Source organism: Anomaloglossus baeobatrachus, chromosome 6, assembly GCF_048569485.1.
Source record: "Anomaloglossus baeobatrachus isolate aAnoBae1 chromosome 6, aAnoBae1.hap1, whole genome shotgun sequence".
NCBI lineage: Eukaryota > Metazoa > Chordata > Amphibia > Anura > Aromobatidae > Anomaloglossus > Anomaloglossus baeobatrachus.
Genome location: NC_134358.1, coordinates 235137610 through 235157895, shown reverse-complemented (window position 1 = coordinate 235157895; position 20286 = coordinate 235137610). Strand labels below are relative to the sequence as shown.

Genomic DNA, 20286 nt, shown 5'->3' with positions numbered 1-20286 from the left:
CAACGTTCAAGTTTAAGCACGTGCCCACATGAACTTGTGTGAGAAACCCTTTTGCACTTTAACCCATGAACCTTAAGGCTATGAACTGGCTATAGCCACAAACTCTCGCAGTGTTTATAGTTACCCCAGAGGTACAACCACTACCAGGGAGCACGCCTGTTTATGGGCCTGGCTCTCCACCACAAAGAGGGTACCTGGTCAGCACCAACAGTGGAGGCCGCCTCTGCATCCTGCCAGAAGAGGCTGAAGGCGCGGCTCCACCAGGCCAGGTATACCCTGAAACCACCAGACCATGAAAGCCGCCTCTACATCCTGCCAGAAGTGGCTGAAGGCGCGGCCAACGGGAGAGGCAGATGGGAAGAAAGGTCTGGGGAAGCTGATGGCCCAGACCTGGTTACCAAAAGAAACCGGTGACCTGCCGCCTGAGAGGGTTTAGGGTGGGTTAACGGACTTGTGGGTGGAGGGTGGTGATGTATGGTACCTGATGGTTTTGAACCGTTTTACCATGTTTTACTGTTTTACGCATTTTAAAATGTTGTCTTGCAGCCCGAGGACGTACTGGTGATAACTAAGGGGGAATGTGGCGCCCCTGACCTGGTCAGGCACCACTGAGTACTGCACCCATGCTGGGGACAGTACAAAACAGGTAATCCAGAAGGCTGACCGAGGTGTGACTACACAGGCGCATAGTGATCAGGTCTCACACATTTACCTTTGAGAGGACCCCTGGGGATCCCAGGAGGGGGCGAAGCCTCCATCTCCACTCGAGGGGTGTGGTAGAGAGCCTGGTTGCTAGGTGACGTAGGCAAGAACAGGAGAGGAGGGAAGAGTGAGCCGAAGACAGTTGAGTGGTGAAGTTCAGGGAGGGCAGAAGCAGACCCTGTAGCTCTACACAATTCTGACAACGTACGCGCAGTGACTACCGACGGGGGAGAACGGTCACCTGGTAGTGCTGCCCGAAATCCACACACGGCTAAAGAGAGAGCAACGGAGTGGAAAGTAAGGAGACTGTCAGGGAGTTACCAGGCCCAAACGGGTAACAGGTCCCGGTGCAGGGATAGATCCACCTGTCCTTTGCCAAACCTGCATGAGGGGGCACTTTACACCCCCAAGACAACACCACAGAGTCCGCAGCCACGTAGCAAAGTGAGGGCCCATAGCTCACAGGAGGCAAGCAGCCGGAGTGACCTGGTCCAGGCTACAAGCAAACGGGCCAAAAAGAAGGGGAGAGAGGCACCAGCAACTTCCCTGGGCGACCCCAGCAGGGCTTCAAGCAGGGGTTACCCCAAAACACAACGGGCTAAGGAAGGCGAGTTGGTAGTCACCCTCACCAGTCAGCCTGAAGGACACCTGGTTCCAGCCTGGTTCATCCCAGCTACGCCCGGGTTACTCACCCTGCCACCATCAGTGAGTAAAAACCCCTGAAAGACATCCTGCTTGTGCGTGTGAGTCATTCTGCGACTTGTAGTTCCACACACCTACACGGGACCCTGGGGCATGCCTCACTCTCAGGAGGCTATTACAACTGACTGCACCTACTATCAGCCCCAGGCACCCTTAACCTGCAGTGGCGGTCTCCACTGACCGCAATTCTGAGAGTGGCGTCACGACAATCAAAATAGAGGATTTCCTACCTGTGACAAGATCCAGCCGCGTGGAGTCCCTGAAGGTAATGCACCGCTGCACCGACACCGAACCTCGGGGCCCCACAGTTAACAGGGGATTAAAAGACTCCCTTTGACATGTTCGGGCCCCCGTTATTGCAATTGCAAATGCTGATTGTTGCCATGAAACCCTGAGGTGATCTGATGTCCCCAGGGCACAGTGGACTGTTAAATCCTGCTATGAGAAGGGGCTAACAAGCTCTGTCACTTAGCAACTAACAGGTCTCCTGCACATCTGTGCATCAGTGCATGAGATTAATTATCAAAGTAAAAAATATTCATCTCACACAGTGGGACTAAGTAACATTTTTTTAGTGTCTTATTTTTAGTGGTATTCCTCTTTATATGAAAAAAACTCTTCTTTCGGTATGTTTTTGATAACATGCTCTGTGTGGCATGAGGAGGCTAACAAGGTAGCATTGGTGGCTAATTCATTTCTATATTGGGAGATAAAAATCTGACCCAATTCGTCAAAATAAAGGGGAATATCTAAAAAATGTATGGTGCTCTTCTGAAAATTATATGTGATTTTCAAATTCATATAATTAGAATTCACATATGCAACAACATTCTCTATCTACTGAGGAGGTCCATCGCATATAAGTAGCAGGTCGTCTATCAAACAATCATACCACTTTATACGGGATGAAAGAGGATTGGAGCCCTGGAAAATAAATTCCTTCTTACATTGTGCTGTAAAAATATTGGTAATAAAGGAGGTCCATTTTCTCCTATTTTTCATAAGGAAAATTACAAATTAAGAGCTAAAACAATATTTTATAAGAAAAACAATTTTCCTGTTCATATTCACAATTTAAAAAGCTATGTGAAGCATCTACAGGTTCAACATGTTCAACAACCTCATAGATGAATTCCTTGATTGGTCTAGTTTCTAAAACAGGGTCATTTGTGGGGCTTTCTGCTGTTTTGGTACCTCAGGGGCTCTGCAAATGAGAAATAGTGTCTGCATTTTATTCCTATGAAAGTTGGAAATACCAAATGTCGCTTCTTCCCTTCTGAAGGAAAGTAACAAACTGAAGGCTCCGCTTTTCATATTGCGTCTTATAAAAGAGAAAAATGTGGAGCTAAAGCAATATTTTTGTATATAGAATATTTTTAATAGGACGGCTTAATGTTATCAAATTCTGTGTAGTACCTGTGGGTTAATAAATGCTCACTATATCACTAGATAAAATTAATTAGTGCTGTAGTTTCCAAAATGGGGTAACTTTTTGGGGTTTCTACTGTTTAGACACCTTAGGGGTCCTGCAAATGCGACATTTGCAATCTACTGTATATCAGCCAAATTGGTCCTAAAATTCAAATGATGCTTCTTCCCTTCTGAGTCCTGATGTTTGTCCAAACATAGATTTCTGATCACATCTGTATTAGCCTACTCAGAAGAAACTGGGAAGCAAATTTTGAGGTTAATTTTCTTATGCTATCTCTTGTAAAAGTGAAAATATTGCTGCCAAAACAACATTTTAGAGGGAAAAAATTTTTGTTTGTTTCATTTTGCATTAATTTTTGTGTAGCACCTAAAGAATTAAAACATATTCTGACAGCAGTTTTGAAGTATTGTAGAGGTGCTTTTTGCAAATTGTTTCACTTTTGGGGAGTTTTCAATATTTAGGCCCCTCAAAGTCCATTTAAATCTGAATAGGTCCCTAGAGAAACAGGTTTTGTATATTTGTTGAAAAAAATTGAAATTGCTGCTAAATTTTTAACCCTTCTAGTATCCTAATAAAATGAAATGGCATTTGAAAAATTATGCAGATGTAAAGTATACATATGGGAAATGTTATTTATTAATTATTTTGTACAGCAAGACTTGCTTGTTTAAGGATCCAAAGATTGAAAGTTTGAAAATGGCAATATTTTCTAAATTGTCTTCAAAATTCCAAAATTTTAAGAAAGACACACAAAAAACTTGAACTAAGTTAACAACTAACATAAAGTAAAATGTGTCCTGAAAAAACAGTCTCAGAATCACTGGTTTTGTTGAGGCATTCCAGAGTTCTTAGCACATAAAGTTACATTTTCAAATTTCCAAAATTTGGATTGGTCATTGAGGTCAAATATATCTCAGTCACTAAGGGGTTAATGATCCCTTAAAAATAAATAATAATAACGGTATGTGAATAACAGTGCTATTATCGTGAAGTAAAGAAATCTCTGCTATTGCCACTGCTCCGTCTGACAAGGCAGCACCAATATGGGAGATTATTTCTCGCCTCATTTTTGGCTGGATCCCTCTGGAATGATTCCTTCACAGCTCACCAAACTAGCATTTACCAGATCACCCAGTGTTTGGGATATACTCATCATGAGAAAGAGCCTGCAAACTCGAATCGCAAAGACTTGGTCTACCATACACAATTTTTTCTAACTTTTCAGTCTTAACCCCTTCACGATCATGGACGGATATATCCGTCATGGAGCATGTCCCGTTAAGCCCCACCCCCTGCCGCGGGCAGGCGGCGGCAATCGGCACACATATCAGCTGTTTTCAACAGCTGACATGTGTGCCTGCTAGCCGCGGGTGGAATCGCTTCCAACCGCAGCCATTAACCCCTTAAATCTCGCTGCCAAAGTCTGGCAGCAAGATCTATATGCACGCGGCCATGTTTTTACTTACCGCCACCCCCACCGGAAGTCACGTGCGTGATCACGTGACTTTCGGTGGTTGCCATCGTAGCACAGGGTCATGTGATGACGCCTGCCACTATGAAGTTTCACTTCGTTTTCCCTCGGCCGCGAGCAGAGAGAAACAGAAAGTGACTGAATCTGCAGTTTACAGCTGTATAGCTGTTATCAGCAGATAGATAAGAGCAATCGGATTGCTGATCGCTATAGCCCCCAAGGGGACTAGTAAAGTAAAAAAAAAGTGAAAAGAAAAGTTTTAAAAAATTAAAAAAAAAGCAAAAAACCTAAAAGTTCAAATCACCCCCCTTTCCCCCCATTGAAAATTAAAGGGTTAAAAAATAAAAAAATATACACATATTTGGTATCGCCGCTTTCAGAAATGCCCGATCTATCAAAATTAGTGATGAGCGAGCATGCTTGTAACTACTCGGTACTCGCACGAGTATCGCTGTACTCGGGCTGCTCGGCGGGGACCGAGTAATCTCGCGATACTCGTGCTGTACTCGTGGTCTTCATTTCTGCATGTTGGCGCTCTTTTGAGAGCCAGCCCTCATGCAGGGATTGGCTGGCAGACCACTGCAATGCCACAGCCCTGTTAGTTGTGGAATTGCAGTGATTGGCCGGCCTGCACAGCGTGACCGAGCCTTTATACCGGCCGGCGCGCTGTGCTCTGCTCACAACTATCCAGACAGTCAGTGCAGGGAGAGTGTCGCTGATTCAGGGAAAGCTTTGCGGCCCTTTATAGTTAGTTCCGGAGCAGGGCTGCAAACAGTGTGACCAGAAGTCCTTCTCAGGACTATTCTAGTTGTATACAGGCAGGCAGGGTATAGCCAGGTCGGAGTACAGTAGCAGAGTCCTTCTCAGGACTATTGTTGCTGTGAAGCCCCACAGGTGTTGTATCGGTGCATACCTTCAGGGACTCCACGTAGCTGGATCTGGTCACAGGTAGGGAATCTTCGGTTTTGATCGTGACGCCACTCTCAGATTTGCGGTCAGAGGGGACCGCCACTGCAGATTAGGAGGCACCTGGGGCCGATGGTGGGTGCAGTCGGGTGTAGTGGCCTCCTGAGAGTGAGGCAAGCCCCAGGGCCCTTTGTAAGCTGTAGTACCACAAGTCGCAGAATGACCACACGCAGGCAGAGTGTCTTTCAGGGTTTTTACTCACTTCAGGTGGCAGGGTGAGTAACCCGGGCGTAGCTGGGATGAACCAGGTGGGAACCAGGTATCCTTCCGGCTGACTGTATGAGGGTGACTACAAACTCGCCTTCCTTAGCCCTTGGTGGTTTGGGGTGACCCCGACTTTGAGTCCCTATGGGGGTCACCCAGGGAAGATGCTCCAAGCCTCTCTCCCCTTCTTGTTTTGCCGTGTGCTTGTTCCCCGGGCCAGGCCACTCCAGCCTCTTGCCTCCTGTGACCTATGGGCCCTACTTGCGGTTACGTGGCTGCGGCTTTTGGTTGTTGTGGTGTGGGCTGTAAGAGCCCCACACCGGCAGGTTTAGCAGGGAAAGGTGAATCTATCCTCGCTTCGGGATCTGCCGCCCGGTTGGGCCTGGTGCTCTCTAGAAGTCTCCTTACTTCCCACTCCGTGCACTCTCTAGCTGAAGCTGGCTTTCAGGCAGCACTTCTAGTTGACCGTTCTCCCCCGTCTGTAGTCACTGCGCGGGCGCTGTTAGACAGCATCAGCCCCACAGGTCTGCTCCTCACTGAGCCCTCTGGAGTTCTGCTCTAACTGACTCACTGCTCCTCCTCTCCTGTTCTTGCCTACGCCACCTAGCAACCAAACTCTCTTACCACACCCCTTGAGAGGAGATGGAGGCTTTTGGCCCCCTCCACTATTCCAGTGAAGGTCAAGGCTTTTCCCCCTCCTGGGATCCCCAGGGGTCCTCTCATGGGTACATGTGTGAGAGCTGATCACTATGCGCCTGTGTACCACACCCCAGTCAGCCATCTGGATTACCTGTATTGTACTGTTCCCAGCATGGGTGCAGTACTCAGTGGTGCCTGACCAGGTCAGGGGCGCCACATTCCCCCTTAGTTATCACCAGCACGTCCTCGGGCTGCAAGACAACATTTTAAAATGCATAAAACATTAAAACATGTAAAACATTTTTAAAACCACCATGTATCAGACATCACCACCCTCCACCCACAAGTCCGTTAACCCACCCAAAACCCTCTCAGGAGGCAGGTCACCGGTCCTGTTGGTAACCAGGTCTGGGCCATCCGTTTCCCCAGACCTTTCCTCCAATCTTCCTCTCCCGTTGGCCGCGACTTCAGCCACTTCTGGCAGGATGTAGAGGCGGCTTACATGGGCTGGTGGTTTCAGGGTATACCTGGCCTGGTGGATCCGCGCCTTCAGCCTCTTCTGGCAGGATTCAGAGGCGGCCTCCACAGTTGGTGCTGACCAGGTACCCTCTTTGTGGTGGTGAGCCAAGGCCCCATAAACAGGCGTGCTCTCTGGTCGCAGGTGAGCCAAGGCCCTTTTCTACGGACGGGCCCCCCTGGTTGCAGACGAGCCAAGCCCCTAAACAGGCTGGCCCTGGTGGTGGTGCCACTGGTGTAACTATTTACACTGCGAGAGTTTGTGGCTATAGCAAGTTCATAGCCTTAAGGTTTATGGTTTTCTCACAATAGTTTTTGTGGGCGCATTTCTTAAACGTTGCAAACAAAACTTTCAAAACTTTAACTTCTGTACTTCTTTTCTGTACTTTACTTTACTCCTCTTTTTCACTAGGGCGAGGGCACGTTGGGCACTGGCACCTGTGACTTTCTTGCTCTTTGTCTCTTTCTTCATCTGTAGGATCTTTATCTTTCCTTTCTTGGTCTTCATCTGTTTCTACATCTGGTTCTTTATCTCTATCTTGTCTTTCTTGTCTTTCTTGTCTTTCTTGTCTTAGGGGATGGCTGTAAGGTTTGTTGGGACATAGCGTTACGCCCAGAGCATACAATCCTCTTTCGCCTTGATGCAGGGTGAACTGAACGGAATCTCCCATCTTTAGATTTCTGCAAGGGTGTCCTCTTGGCAGATGAGCGTTCACATCTCTGCGGTTTACAAATATCCCTTCTTTTATTCCTGGTGCTACAATGAAGCCATAACCACTTTTCAAGTTGAAATCTTCCACTACGCCATAACACAGGGGTCCTCTAGCCTGGGCTTTGGACTCTCTCAACAAACGCTTCTCCTTTAGGTCTCTGGCGGTGACTGCTCTCTGTTCAGGAGACTGTGGTGCTGGAGCAAACTGTGTTCTTCTGCGCCGTGTCTTGCGGGCTGGATTCTGTAGAGGGCAGCTCACAAACTCCCAGGTGAGGTCTTGGGGCTGATCTTCGTCAGCAGACGGTGTCAGGTCTTCCTCATCCCAGCGGGAGTATGGCAGCATTTCCGGCTCTGAGTACACATCTGCTACTGGTGGCACTGGAGTCGGAGTCAACCCTTCTGCTTCCTGGCCTCCTCTCCCCCTTAGTTCTTCCTGGCACTCCAGCTGTGGCAGTGCCGGGGATGGCTGCTCTTCGGCCGGCCCAGGTGAGGGACTCCTTGGTGTAGCTGCTGCAGGAGTTAGCAGGAGACTCTTTGGGGTATGCGGAGGGGGGATGTATTGGCTCACCAACCATTGTGGAAATTTGGCCTCCAGGTCAGCCTTCATCTGCCAATATGCAGGGTCTTCACCCACCGTGGGCTGCCTATCAGGAACCTCTGTGGACCGGGGAGCGGTGTCTGCTCTGGCCTTGCAGGCCGGGGAAAATGATAAGGTAGTCTTCTCTTCTTGGCGGGCCGCGCCCTGTATGGCGGCGGCCTGGTCTTGGCGGGCCGCGCCTGGCATGGCGGCGGCCTGGTCTTGGCGGGCCGCGCCCGGCATGGCGGCGGCCTGGTCTTGGCGGGCCGCGCCTGGCATGGCGGCGGCCTGGATCAGTGTCGCTGTTGCAGGGGGCTCTGTGCAGGCTGGGCTGGACGTCGCTGCAGCAGTCTGGGCTTGGCGGGCCGCGCCCTGTATGGCGGCGGCCTGGTCTTGGCGGGCCGCGCCCAGGATGGCGGCGGCCTGGTCCTGGCGGGCCGGGCAGGGCATCGCTGCAGCCGCTGGGGCTTGGAGGGCCGCACCTGGCGTGGCTGCGGCCTGCTTCAGCGTCGCCGCACCGGACGCCTCTTCAGGGACCGCGGACGTGGCAGCAGGGGTCGGGGCACTTGCGCGGGCCGGGGCATCATTCGACTCACCCGTTGTTGGTAGCACTGGGGTCTGCGTCGTCGCCGTCCCGCCTGACACCCGGCACGCAGCTCTCCCTTCATAGGCCCGAACCGCCGCGGTCAGCTCCTGCAGTTCCATCCGTTCCTCCCGAATCTGCTCCACGACCCGGGTCTCCAGCCGGTTGCAAAACTGGGCCAGCTCTCGGTACCACCAGGCAGCGGAGCCTGGTTCTGGGTTCCTGCGGTCAGACGCCATTTCTTCTGCGCCGTCTTCTGCACGGTCTCCCAGCAGTGGACTCTTCGCTGCCTCCTGTAACAAGCTGTCCAGTTTCTGCTCTGCCTCTTTCAGCAGCTCCGCTCCCAGCAGCAGGCTTGTGGCTTCCTTTCCTTCCCGCCGTCTCTCGACGCTTCCACTCTCATAGCTGGCAAGGTCAGAACTCTGCAGGGGATCTCTGGGTAGCCACGCCTCTTCGTGGGCGGTAACTTCTTCCAGCGCGGGCTGCTGTTGTTTTTCAGCGCGCTTTTCATGGTGGCAATATGGCGGCGCTTCCAATTTTTCAAGCGGACCGCCCAGGCACATGGTCACCTGTCTGAACAGGTCTAGTCCTTATCCTGTTCGTGACGCCAGATGTGAAGCCCCACAGGTGTTGTATCGGTGCATACCTTCAGGGACTCCACGTAGCTGGATCTGGTCACAGGTAGGGAATCTTCGGTTTTGATCGTGACGCCACTCTCAGATTTGCGGTCAGAGGGGACCGCCACTGCAGATTAGGAGGCACCTGGGGCCGATGGTGGGTGCAGTCGGGTGTAGTGGCCTCCTGAGAGTGAGGCAAGCCCCAGGGCCCTTTGTAAGCTGTAGTACCACAAGTCGCAGAATGACCACACGCAGGCAGAGTGTCTTTCAGGGTTTTTACTCACTTCAGGTGGCAGGGTGAGTAACCCGGGCGTAGCTGGGATGAACCAGGTGGGAACCAGGTATCCTTCCGGCTGACTGTATGAGGGTGACTACAAACTCGCCTTCCTTAGCCCTTGGTGGTTTGGGGTGACCCCGACTTTGAGTCCCTATGGGGGTCACCCAGGGAAGATGCTCCAAGCCTCTCTCCCCTTCTTGTTTTGCCGTGTGCTTGTTCCCCGGGCCAGGCCACTCCAGCCTCTTGCCTCCTGTGACCTATGGGCCCTACTTGCGGTTACGTGGCTGCGGCTTTTGGTTGTTGTGGTGTGGGCTGTAAGAGCCCCACACCGGCAGGTTTAGCAGGGAAAGGTGAATCTATCCTCGCTTCGGGATCTGCCGCCCGGTTGGGCCTGGTGCTCTCTAGAAGTCTCCTTACTTCCCACTCCGTGCACTCTCTAGCTGAAGCTGGCTTTCAGGCAGCACTTCTAGTTGACCGTTCTCCCCCGTCTGTAGTCACTGCGCGGGCGCTGTTAGACAGCATCAGCCCCACAGGTCTGCTCCTCACTGAGCCCTCTGGAGTTCTGCTCTAACTGACTCACTGCTCCTCCTCTCCTGTTCTTCCCTACGCCACCTAGCAACCAAACTCTCTTACCACACCCCTTGAGAGGAGATGGAGGCTTTTGGCCCCCTCCACTATTCCAGTGAAGGTCAAGGCTTTTCCCCCTCCTGGGATCCCCAGGGGTCCTCTCATGGGTACATGTGTGAGAGCTGATCACTATGCGCCTGTGTACCACACCCCAGTCAGCCATCTGGATTACCTGTATTGTACTGTTCCCAGCATGGGTGCAGTACTCAGTGGTGCCTGACCAGGTCAGGGGCGCCACATTGCTATATACAGGCAGGGTATAGCCAGGTCGGAATACAGGCTAGTGACCAGAAGAGTCCTTGTCAGGACTATTGTAGCAGTATACAGGCAGGCAGGCAGGCAGGGTATATAGCCATTCCTAGTGGTGACCGTATACCAGCCTTCATCATATCTGGGGCTGGTGTACACAGTCTAAAACAGTCCAGATAGTGTCAGACTTCTCAGTAATTGTCGCTCCTAAGAACCAGTTAGGTTCTTATTGCGTCCGTGCTTGCATTTAAAAACAGCACGTGTGTGTCTGTCGGTGGCAGCGTACAGGTGCGCGTTTTGCACAAACTATTATATAACGCACAAGTCTAGTGTATAATACACGTCAGTCAGCAGTGTCTGATAGAGTCAGACTTCTCAGTAATTGTCGCTCCTAAAAACCAGTTAGGTTCTTATTGCGTCCGTGCTTGCATTTAAAAACAGCACGTGTGTGTCTGTCGGTGGCAGCGTACAGGTGCGCGTTTTGCACAAACTATTATATAACGCACAAGTCTAGTGTATAATACACGTCAGTCAGCAGTGTCTGATAGAGTCAGACTTCTCAGTAATTGTCGCTCCTAAAAACCAGTTAGGTTCTTATTGCGTCCGTGCTTGCATTTAAAAACAGCACGTGTGTGTCTGTTGGTGGCAGCGTACAGGTGCGCGTTTTGCACAAACTATTATATAACGCACAAGTCTAGTGTATAATACACGTCAGTCAGCAGTGTCTGATAGTGTCAGACTTCTCAGTAATTGTCGCTCCTAAAAACCAGTTAGGTTCTTATTGCGTCCGTGCTTGCATTTAAAAACAGCACGTGTGTGTCTGTCGGTGGCAGCGTACAGGTGCGCGTTTTGCACAAACTATTATATAACGCACAAGTCTAGTGTATAATACACGTCAGTCAGCAGTGTCTGATAGTGTCAGACTTCTCAGTAATTGTCGCTCCTAAAAACCAGTTAGGTTCTTATTGCGTCCGTGCTTGCATTTAAAAACAGCACGTGTGTGTCTGTCGGTGGCAGCGTACAGGTGCGCGTTTTGCACAAACTATTATATAACACACAAGTCTAGTGTATAATACACGTCAGTCAGCAGTGTCTGATAGTGTCAGACTTCTCAGTAATTGTCGCTCCTAAAAACCAGTTAGGTTCTTATTGCGTCCGTGCTTGCATTTAAAAACAGCACGTGTGTGTCTGTCGGTGGCAGCGTACAGGTGCGCGTTTTGCACAAACTATTATATAACGCACAAGTCTAGTGTATAATACACGTCAGTCAGCAGTGTCTGATAGTGTCAGACTTCTCAGTAATTGTCGCTCCTAAAAACCAGTTAGGTTCTTATTGCGTCCGTGCTTGCATTTAAAAACAGCACGTGTGTGTCTGTCGGTGGCAGCGTCAGGCTCCATATTGTCCCTGGATAGAGACGTGCATGATGGCCTGTAAACATGAAGTGCCCATTGTAAGGAAGTGGGTCTATTGTAGTATAGCCCTTAGGCAGGGCAGCCAAAAATTTGGAGGCTCCACATTGTCCCTGGATAGAGATGTGCATGAGGGCCTCAAAACATTGTTCCCATTGCAAAGGAGCGGGTCTCCTGTCGTTGTAATGCCCATTCAGAAAGAATGGGCGAAAAAATTTACCACTGGGGGTATACCTGAAACAACGGCTTAACTATTGTAACGGTCACCATGATGGCGCATGAGGAGAAGGAGGAGCAGTCCAGCGATTAGCCAAAGTCCAGAAGTGTGTTACCATGGGTGAGTGGAGGTACATGGCAAATTCCCGTTACAAACTTTAAATTCCGCTGTCATTTGCTGTTGGTGTGTGGTGAAGTCTGGCCAAATCCAACCCTTGTTCATCTTGATCAGAGTCAGCCTGTCAGCATTTACAGTTGACAGGCGGGTGCGTTTATCTGTAATGATTCCACCTGCGGCACTAAAAACACGCTCTGACAAAACGCTAGCGGCAGGGCAGGCCAGGACTTCCAAGGCGTAGAGACTAAGAGCCAATTCATGCCACGTGTCCAGCTTGGATACACATTAATTGTAAGGCACAGAGGAATGTCGGAGTACAGTTGTTTGATCTGCAAGGTACTCCTTGAGCATCTGGCCAAACTTAGGATTTCTTGTGGCACTACCCCTCACCTCAGGGGCTGTGGTATGTGAGGGGCTGAGAAAACTGTCCCACATCTTAAAGACTGTTCCCCTACCTCTGGCGGATTGGACTTGTGCCCCTCTCGGCTGTACGCCTTGGTTGTCCACTGATTCCTGACCTATGCCGCTAGCGTTTTGTGAGGGGAATGCTTTGCCTACTTCCGTGACTATGGCCTTCTGGAACTGCTGCATTTTGCCTGACCTCTCCGCCTCGGGAATAAGAGACATAAAGTTCTCCTTTTAGCGTGGGTCTAACAGTGTTACCAACCAGTAATGATTGTCGGCCAAGATGTTCTTAACGCGAGGGTCACGAGACAGGCAGCTTACCATAAAGTCAGCCATGTGTGCCAGACTCTTAACAGCCATCACTTCAGTATCCTGACCAACACGATGACTGAACATGCTGTCCTCCTCCTCCTCATCATCTACCCTGTCCTCTGGCCAGCCACGCTGAAACGAGGATATGACTGCATGTCATATCCTCAATTTGGCCAGAGAGTTGCTCCATGTCTTCATCCTCCTCCTCGTCATAGTCCTCCACTGCACGTTGTGATGAGACGAGGCTGGGCTGTGTGTTATCACCCACACCCACTACTGTTTCTTGCTCAAACTCATCGCGCTCCGCCTGCAATGCATCATGGTTGTTTTTTGAGCAGAGACCATTTTAGAAGGCAGAGAAGCGGTATGGTGATGCTAATAATGTCGTCATCGCCGCTCACCATCTTGGTGGAGTCCTCAAAGTTTTGGCGGATGGTGCATAGGTCGGACATCCATCTCCACTCCTCAGGTGTTATGTGTGGAGTTTGACCCATTTCCCGACGGCTTAGGTGATGCAGGTACTCAACAACTGCCCTCTTCTGCTCACATATCCTGACCAACTTGTGCAGAGTTGAATTCCAACGCGTGGGGACATCACACACCAGTCTGTGTGCCGGAAGATGCAAACGGCGTCTTAAGCCGGCAAGGCCGGCTGAAGCAGTAGGTGACTTTCGAAAATGTGCAGACAGGCGGCGAACTTTTACCAGCAGATCAGACAGCTCTGAGTATGACTTTAGAAACCGCTGAACCACGAGGTTGAGCACATGGGCCACGCATGGAACATGTGTCAGCTGGCCTCGCCTCAAAGCCGCCACCAGGTTCCGGCCATTGTCACACACGACCTTTCCTGGCTTTAGGTTCAGAGTTGTGAGCCAGTGATCTGCCTTCTGTTTCAGAGCTGTCCACACCTCTTCTGCATTGTGGGGTTTGTTGTCACCTATGCAGATTAGCTTCAGCACTGCCTGTTGCCGCTTCGCCGAGGCAGTGCTGCAGTGCTTCTGTGTCGCCCTGGACAAGCCAGGGGCCACAGAGCACAACACTTAAACACCCCACACTCCCTGCAGGCATATCATAGTCAAAACACAAAATCCTTGTTGCCTTCCCCAGGGGCTGTTGTCCACACCAGGGTGTGGAGCCAGGCGGTTGGTCTCCACCCACCGAGGAGGAGGGAAAACACAGGCAGTGAGAGTTAAGCTAAGGAAGTGGAAGGAGGAAAGTAGTAGAGAGGAGAAAAGTGACAGCAAAGAGCCTGAAGTTGGTCCGGGTGTGTGGCCCGGACAGGACAGCAAGGTTAGCAGGATGTGGTGACCGTCTGCAGTGGAGGCCGATTGGAGTCTGCCGTAAGGACCGTGGACGGGTGGTGACCCGGCCGTACCGGACCGGTATACAAAGAGAAGCCAGCACCATTGGCAGAGGACTTTCGGATCCCAGCAAGGCTTGGTGTCGCCGTGAATTTGCCAAATCCGTTAGTGAAGGGGACCTCAGGGTTTCCAAACAGCCAAGTCCAGATAGAAGGCAACCGTCCAACCGTGAAGGGGAGACACCGCCACCGCCAAGGGCAACCGTCTCCTAGGGCCAGCGCCTGTGGGCAAAAGGGGCTCCTCCGGCCCATATCCAGGTCGGGGAGCGGGTTACCGTTGGGAAACCATCACTACCAACACTTAACTTAGGTGCAGGGAGAGACAGTCATCACTAACCTGCAGGGAGGAACAACCGCAGCCGTCCGAGTGACCCGTCCATCCAGCCACTTGTTTTACTGTGAACTGTGTCATCATCATTGGGCTGAGTGAGTACCTCCGTGCCGTGCGGCACAGCACTGCCCCTGCGACCCTGCACCTCATCAGGCCCCGCAACCCGCCTGTCATCCATCTCTACCCCATCACCAGGCCCCGGGACAACCAACCCCCCTACCCACGGAGGGGAGAAATAACAACAAAGCTGCTCCCTGTCACAGGCTCCCGGGATCCCCGTCCAGAGCAGCGGTGGTGTCCACACAATCACCACAACCGTGGGTGGCGTCACGGACAATATCCCCAAAACCCAAACCACCCCTTTTCACTCACAGGCGAGTAGCGCCGCTCGAGTCCCCGGGATCCGGCCATCGCTCGAGCCAACGAGCAGCAGCAGCCGTAGAGCAGCGTCAGCCGGACCCGAGCAGTGGGAGAGCGCACCGTCCCCTCCTCCGCCCGCAACACTTTCAGCTTGGGACTGGTGTGGAGGGTAAAGTGGATCAGGATGCGCAGGAGGAGGAGGAGGCTGAGGAGCATGACATTCCGGAGCTGTAGAGTGTGTGTGAAACCCTGACTGAGGTAGGGCCTGCAAAACTTGGTGTGTGAAGGACGTGTTTCGTCCCTCGCTCAGACTGGGTCCCAGCTTGCACAATATTAACCCAGTGTGACGTCAACGAGATGTAGCGGCCTTGCCCACATGCACTTGTCCACGTGTCTGTGGTTAGGTGGACTTTGGCTGAAACAGCGTTGTTCAGGGCACGTGTGATGTTTTGTGACACGTGGTTATGCAATGTGGGGACGGCACACCGGGAGAAATAGTGGCGGCTGTGGACCGAGTAACGTGGGACAGCTGCCACCATCAGGTCGCGGAATGCTTCTGTCTCAACCAGCCTAAAAGGCAACATTTCCAGCGCAAGCAGTCGCGAAATGTTAGCATTTAGAACTGTGGCATGTGGGGTGTTGGCAGTGTATTTGCGCCTGCGTTCAAAGGTTTGCTGAATGGATAACTGAACGCTGCGCTGGGACAAGGACGTGCTTGATGATGGTGTTCTTTCTGCGTAGGCAACTGCAGGTGCAGGAGTGGAGGAGGCTTGTTCGCAGGCAGCATGGACAGGGGATTGGCTCGCATGCACAACCAGCGAAGACGTAGCAGTGACATCAGCAAGCACTGCTCCTGGACTCTGTTGTACTTCCCACAAAGTCGGGTGCTTGGCTGACATGTGCCTGATCATGCTGGTGGTGGTCAGGCTGCTAGTTTTGGTACCCCTGCTGATGCTGGCATGGCAGGTGTTGCAAATGGCCTTTTTAGAATCATCTGGAGCCAACTTAAAAAACTGCCAGTGTCAGAGTTCCGGGTTTTCCAGTTTTCTTTTGAAAGAGCTTGCCCTTTGTTAACATGGAGTTTTCTGTTCTGTTGCCCTACTTCCTGTCCATCTGTTTAAAAGCCGCCCCTAAAGCTTAGTCCAGTGCCTGAGTATACTGCTTCCTGTGTGCTCCTGCCCTGCAGCTTTTGGTTCCTGATTGTTATTCGGATCCTCTTGGAAAACAACCGACACCGACTCTGGACTTCATCTGGTATCATCTAGCTGTGCCCGGACTCCGTTTGCCGTCTTTGGTCGGCACTTCTGCCCGGTTCCTTCCGTTTAACACCACTCTGGACTCACATCACGTACGGACATTTTTGGACTTACCTATTGCCCTTTTGTGTCCCGGCTGCTGCGCATTTAGGGCTTCTGGGGTGATTGCCAGACAGTCCCTGTATAGGGGTTCGCTCTTGGTGGTCTCCCTGGGGGAGTCCGGTGCGCGGTCCCGGGAATTCCCTTTCGCTCCGTCCCTGGAAGGTATTTCCTGTATTTATGTTCTACTGTGTTTTTGTTCCGTTTATGTACATATTTGCTGGTTGCATATTATAAACGTCTTGCACCAAGAACTCGTCTCTGGTTGTCATTGCCCTAACGCAATCGAAATCCTCAATACATACAATAGTATTACAGCCAGACTCGGGAAGACCTAACATTTGTACAGGCACCTTGTGTCGTGTTGTTCCGGGGAACAGTTGCCTGACGTCTGCCTGGGGCCACCACTCTGCTTCTTACTGCCTGTTGGGATGCTACGCCTCCCTCCCCCTGTGCACTGCTGTCCTCGCTCTGCATATCCTCCTGCCAGGTTGGGTCAGTTACTGGATCATCCACCACGTCGTCTTCCTCTTCCGCACCCTGCTCCTCCTCCTGACTTCCTGACAATTGTGTCTCATCATCGTCCACCCCTTGTTGAGACACGTTGCCAACTTCGTGAGAACGTGGCTGCTCAAATATTTGGGCATCTGTACATACAATCTCGTCATGGCCCACTTCAACAGGAGCTGGCGAGAGGCCAGAATTTGTGAATGTAAACGTGAACGAACAGCTCTTCCGAGTGTCCAAGTGTGGGATCAGTAATGTCCGTGGACGTGTACTCGGCCTGGTGGTAGGAAGGAGGATCAGGTTCTGAAATGTGCGGTGCAGTATCACGGCTACTGACACTTGACCGTGTGGAAGACAGAGTGTTTGTGGTGGTGCCAATCTGACTGGAAGCATTATCCGCTATCCAACTAACAACCTGTTGACACTGGTCTTGGTTCAAGAGCGGTGTACTGCAGCGGTCCCCAAGAATTTGGGACAGGACGTGCGAGCGACTAGATGTGGCCCTTTGTTGTGGCGAAATTAGAGCTTGCACACAACCTCGGTCTCTGCCTGCACCACCATCACGTCCACTTCCTTGTTCGTTGACAACGCCCTTGCGCATTTTGCAATGCTGTGCTGATGTGTATTCACTAGACTTGTGCGTTATATCCAAGTTTTTGCAAAACTCACACAAATGCAGCGGAAAGCTGCCACCAACAGGCACACACGTGCGGTTTTTAAATGCAAGCACGGAGGCACTAAGAACCTAACAGGTCTCTATCCAGGGACAACGTGGAGCCTCCCAATTTTTGGCTGCCCTGCCTAAGGGCTATACTACAATAGACCCACTTCCTTCCAATGGGCACTTCAGGTTTACAGGCCATCATGCACGTCTCTATCCAGGGACAACGTGGAGCCTCCCAATTTTTGGCTGCCCTGCCTAAGGGCTATACTACAATAGACCCACTTCCTTCCAATGGGCACTTCAGGTTTACAGGCCCTCATGCACGTCTCTATCCAGGGACAACGTGGAGCCTCCCAATTTTTGGCTGCCCTGCCTAAGGGCTATACTACAATAGACCCACTTCCTTCCAATGGGCACTTCAGGTTTACAGGCCCTCATGCACGTCTCTATCCAGGGACAACGTGGAGCCTCCCAATTTTTGGCTGCCCTGCCTAAGGGCTATACTACAATAGACCCACTTCCTTCCAATGGGCACTTCAGGTTTACAGGCCCTCATGCACGTCTCTATCCAGGGACAACGTGGAGCCTCCCAATTTTTGGCTGCCCTGCCTAAGGGCTATACTACAATAGACCCACTTCCTTACAATGGGCACTTCAGGTTTACAGGCCCTCATGCACATCTCTATCCAGGGACAACGTGGAGCCTCCCAATTTTTGGCTGCCCTGCCTAAGGGCTATACTATAATACACCCACTTCCTGACAATGGGCACTTCAGGTTTACAGGCCATCATGCACGTCTCTATCCAGGGACAATGTGGAGCCTCCCAATTTTTGGCTGCCCTGCCTAAGGGCTATACTACAATAGACCCACTTCCTTACAATGGGCACTTCAGGTTTACAGGCCCTCATGCACGTCTGTATGCAGGGGCATTAGTGAACCTCACAATTTTGGACTGCCCTGGCAAAGGAAAATACTACAAAGACTCACTTCCTCAAAATGGGCACATTAGACTCAAGAGGCCTTCATGTACGTCTCTTCTCAGGGACATCGGAGTGCCACACAATGTTTTCACGTAAAATCTTTCATGTATTAATCTCAAAAAGTAACATACACCAGCTCTATCTCACTATTGGGTATGTGCCCTTAACATTTCCGCCATGAAAAATCATTTTGGGGTCATTTTGGAAGGTTTTCTGGTGAGTCCGTAAAAATGGCGTAAAACGCGGACAAAATTGTTCACAGCTGTGACTTTTCAGTGATAAATGCTTCAAGGGGTCTTCCCCATGCTGTTGCCATGTCATTTGAGCACTCTTCTGAGACTTTTGTGACATTTTTAGGGTTTCTCCATGCTGCCGGGGGGTCATTTCACAAAAATACTCGGGTCTCCCATAGGATAACATTGGGCTCGTTGCTCGGGCCGAGTACACGAGTATCTTGGGAGGCTCGGCCCGAGCTTCGAGCACCCGAGCTTTTTAGTACTTGCTCATCACTAATCAAAATATAAAATCAATTAATCTGATTGGTAAACGGGGTAGTGGCAAAAAAATTCCAAACGCCAAAATTACGTTTTTTGGTTGCCACAAGTTTTACGCAAAATGCAATAACAGGCGATCAAAACGTAGCATCTGCGCAAAAATAGTACCATTAGAAACGACAGCTCGAGATGCAAAAATAAGCCGTCACTGAGCCGTAGATCCCAAAAAATGAGAACGCTACGTGTTTTGGAAAATGGCGCAAAACGTGCGCCACTTTTATTGGACAAACTTGTGATTTTTTTTTTAACCCCTTAGATACAAGTAAACCTATACATGTTTGGTGTCTACAAACTCGCACCGACCTCAGGCATCATACCCACACATCAGTTTTACCATATAGTGAACACCATAAATAAAACATCCCAAAAACTATTGTGCCATCACACTTTTTTTGCAGTTTTTCCACACTTGGAATTTATTTGCTGTTTTCCAGTACACCATATGGTAAAACTTATGGTTTCGTTTAAAAGTACAACTTGTCCTGCAAAAAATAAGCCCTCATATGGCAAGATTTATGGAAAAATAAAAAAGTTACGGCTCTTGGAAGAAGGGGAGCAAAAAACAAAAACGCAAAAACGGAAAGTGCCCTGGGGCTGAAGGGATTAATCAATCAGACGTTTTAATAGCATCCTCGATTTCTGTGCTGAAGGTGCTAGTTACTATTCTTGTTCCATTATTCTTCCCATCCAGAAAGTCAGACTAGATATCCGTGCACCGCCTTGCCACATGATAGACCAGGAACATAGAGCTGATTAAAGCCTTTTGTACAGTTTTGGATATACTTTCCTGATACGGTTTTAATTTCAATCTGCTAAGTGAGTGCATTACTATTTATTTCACTCACCTCTAACCAATAGAAATCTACACTTAGTTAACACCACTATTTTTTCCCTTTCTTGACAAGGGGCATAGTTTTCCAGCACTAATATTATTGTGAAGTAGAAACCTCTAGAAGTAACAACCGCTCAGCCACAAGTTGGTAAATCATGTAAATGTACAAAGTGGAGCCATTGTACAATGAAACTTGCGGTATTTCCTTTGTTGTATCACAATAACTGTGTGCCAATAGCGTAATTTAATGGTTTCCATTAAATCACATTGACAAATCTGTATTTTGCAGATGCTCAGAGAAGGCTACCTATTAGAATGAAAAATGGCCACTGTAAAATGAGGGTCATGAGAGATTCCTGGCCCTTTGGAGGTACATCATGCCCTTTCTGGGAGATCAGATGAATGGTTACAAATCTATAACTTCTATAGGTAAAGATGGAGGGGGGGTAGTTAACGACAATTCAAATCATAAAATCCAATAGATGAAAACAAAGTAAAATGCACCCAGACTCCTGATAATAATATCATGTTAGAGAGTTAAGTGGGCTTTACACGCAACAACATCGCTAACGAGATATCGTCGAGGTCACGGAATTCGTGACGCAC

At 50.1% G+C, this 20286-nt stretch overlaps 1 long non-coding RNA gene across 1 annotated transcript in view; it reads left to right on the top strand.

Annotated features, from left to right (window-relative positions):
- The window catches only part of LOC142244248 (uncharacterized), a 428197-nt gene that overhangs the window by 210980 nt on the left and 196931 nt on the right, over positions 1–20286 (top strand). The gene's annotated exons all lie outside the window — the stretch shown is intronic.